At 36.5% G+C, this 3,516-nt stretch overlaps 1 pseudogene; it reads right to left on the reverse strand.

Annotated features, from left to right (window-relative positions):
* Nucleotides 1-1,918: 1,918 nt before the first annotated feature.
* LOC108767741 (putative uncharacterized protein FLJ37770) lies at nt 1,919-2,782 on the reverse strand (annotated as a pseudogene).
* Between the last annotated feature and the right edge of the window lie 734 nt (nt 2,783-3,516).

Consider the following 3,516-nt stretch of genomic DNA (forward strand, 5'->3'; position numbering starts at 1 on the left):
CTTTCGACGATACGATTTTATCGATAGTGTCAGAAAATGTATGTAGTCACGTAGTCCACAAACTGAAAATGGATGTACTGGCGGTAGCGTACGGGTGACTTTAAAGTCACTAGATTTATAAAGTACCGTAATTGATTTCAGAAATGTTACGACAAAATAATCGAAGTGCACATAGTACACGATATGAAGTTCACCAACGTACACAGAGTCAACATTGTGACGTGTACTTTCGTGTTCCTGGACAGTTCTGAACTGTACTTATACGTATCCTTCGTGCACTTTTATGCACAAAACTTCTACTCAAATAAATCCGTATTAAACTAATGAACACATAAATTAAGCACTCCTACATATACTTTTGATCATAAATAAACTAATTACAATTCAACCTTGATTTACATACTCGACGGTTTATTTTCACAAATAAAGTACGTATATATGATGCGTAAATTTGAAATGGCCGCGTTTTACGAAAAAATGAATGCGAGTTTGCGGTACTTTATAAATCAAGTGACTTCGGGTGATTTTTAAAATCACTAGATTAACAAAGTAACACAATTAGAAAATTTACTGAATTAGCATTTGGAGCCAAAATGGCGTCGAAGTGCTACTTTAACCTGATTCTGTTAAAAGGTCTGAAATCAATCCAGGGATCTGAAAGAAGAAGTAGAAAAAGTATCTGATTCTGTTATTTATTGAAAATGCCCGATTACTGTGTTGAAAATTGCAAAACCGCAGTGAAAGAGGGTGAAGTTTTGAATAACTGCGCGTCATGGAGCCAAAATGGAGGCAATTTGCGGAACTTTGTTAATCTGCATAACTTTATATTTTCGAAATACGGGAACTACTTACCACATCCTCTTTCGTGACACGACGATAAAATCATAATGGACGTGGCACGTTTCCAAACTACACAACAAATTGCAAGCTCCACAAATTGCAAACATTTATATGATAAATAATAGTAAATATTTATAAATATTTATTATTACTTCCCTTATAAAAATTTTTCACCGTTTTTAGCCCGTTTTTAGCCCGCGCGAACGGTTAATTTGATGAGTATGACTCCGTTTTTAGGTCGCAAACAGGAACTTTTCCGTAAAAATGAGTGGTTAAAACGGATTGCACTCATGCAGGACACGAGTATATCTGTGAGTATGAGTGGTAAAAACGTATCCATTACGAGTATTTTTGAGTGGTAAAAACGTATACATTACGAGTATTTTTGAGTGGTAAAAACGTAAATTTGAGTGAAAAAACTTATACGAGTGCAAAATACTCATTTAGCACTCGTCACTCACATTGCACGTTTTCACCACTCGAAATTACTCGTCGTAAGGCATAACCGATAGCACAAGAAAATCAGCTCCGCTCCTGTCGAGGTTCAAACCGAGGCCTGGTCTCCAAGTCTGCTCTACGAGGCTGCCACTTTTCCACTGAGCCACGCAACTCCTATGTCGATATTCACTTACTTATGTACCTCTTATATGAAAGATTATATTTATTATATAGTACACTATTAGAAATGTAACCAGGAGCTTCCTTTACATGTAAATGAAGCTTGTAGTTATGAACGAAATTAAAAGTAATGAATGATTTAATTGAAAATTAAGTTACAGTAGTTACTTAAATGTAATGAACGTGTACATTAAATTTCATAAATTTTCATGAAAAATACATTAAATTTTATGTATATATACACAAATATACTTTTTAATTATAAATACATTAAATTTGATGTAATGTCATGAAATTAATTTCAAATTGTGTAACTTAAAATGTAGTGAAACTTAAGAACATTTCTAACAGTGTAATTATATATAATACATTGTGTATGAGTTATATACATATATATAATGTTATACGAGGTCTGTTCAAACAGTATCGCGAATTTTGTGTTTTTTCAAAAATTATTTATTTATTCATGAATATCTATTTTGTCCCCTTCAAAGTAATCCCCATCAGATATTATACACTTGTGCCAACGTTTTTTCCAATCCTCGAAGCACTTCAAAAAATCATTTTTTGTGATCTTGTTCAGTTCCTCCTTCGATGCCGTCTTTATCTCCTCAATCGTAGCGTAGCGTCGTCCTTTCACATCATAACCATAAACCCATGATTCGTCACCAGTTATGACCCTCTGGAGCACATTTGGGTCGTTGCGGGCAGAGTCCAACAGCTCCTTAGCAATGTTAATGTGATGCTGTTTTTGGTCGAAATTGACCAATTTTGGCACGAATTTCGCGGCGACCCGTCTCATGCCCAAATCATTGGTAAAAATCGAATGGCACGAGCCAATCGATATGTTTAGGTCCTCAGCAACTTCTTGGCGGTGATTCGACGATTGGCCAATACGATTTTCTTCACTTCATCAATGTTTTCGTTTGTTGTTGACGTGCTCGGGAGTCCGGCACGCTCTTCGTCGTTCACATCTTCTCGGCCCTCTGAGAACATTTTGTACCACCGATAAACGTTGCTTCGGTCCAAGGTAGCTTCACCATATGCCACAGTCAACATTCGGAATGCGTCCGCGTACTTAATTTTATTTTTCACACAAAATTTGATACAGATTCTTTGATCCATTTTTTGGAATAGGCAAAAATCGAAGGCGAACCAAAACACGTGCAAGCAAAGCAGCTGTCAAAAATTAACTGAACATTCAAAATGGCCGAACTTGTCGGCATAAGTGAGAGACATGAGTACCAACATAACGCCACAAAAAAATCGAAAATCGAATTTACGTAACCCGCGGAAATTCAAAATTCGCGATACTTTTTGAACAGACCTCGTATATATCCAGATATACATATAAACACACATACACACACACACACACCTCAAAAAGACATAAGACAATAACATTTTACATATTTTGATTTTGAATGATTAACCCCAATTGATTTAATTCATTATTCTGTGCATAAAAATATTAAAGTACAACTGTTAAAAATAGTTCATGAAACATTTATACCTGAATAAAGTGTAATATAAAAAGTCAAAGCTTGAGCGGACTTTTGGCTAAAGCGCCGCTCTTATCTCGTATTGATCGATACGACGCAGAAAACTGGAGCGCATCAAGGTAAATTTGATTTTATGTTATTATAAAATATGAAAGTGATTAGGCGTGTGGAACAAAATCGCATTTTTCCGCGTATTTTCTACACGGTGGGGGAGATCAATGGCAGATTGACCGACCGAGATTTTCGTTGCCGCGACTCGCCTAAATCACAATATAAATATTATAACAGTATACAGCGTGCATTATATACGAATCAAATATTGATTTATCACCTGCAACCTCGAAAAGTGGACGCATGTACCCTCAGAAAAGTGGACCTTGCTAGTGTTACGTCCAGGCCCCAAAAGTATTTTTTTGTCTAAATGGAAAGAAGGAATTAGGAGGGGGCCAATGTAGGACGCAACTTGTACCGCTTTTTGTGGCTTATCGCTCCGTGGACGCGTGCCACAACTCGGAAGCACTTGTGCGAGTCTTTGGTGCGGGTAAACGCAAATACG

Source organism: Trachymyrmex cornetzi, unplaced genomic scaffold (genome assembly GCF_001594075.2).
Source record: "Trachymyrmex cornetzi isolate Tcor2-1 unplaced genomic scaffold, Tcor1.1 scaffold725, whole genome shotgun sequence".
Taxonomy (NCBI): domain Eukaryota; kingdom Metazoa; phylum Arthropoda; class Insecta; order Hymenoptera; family Formicidae; genus Trachymyrmex; species Trachymyrmex cornetzi.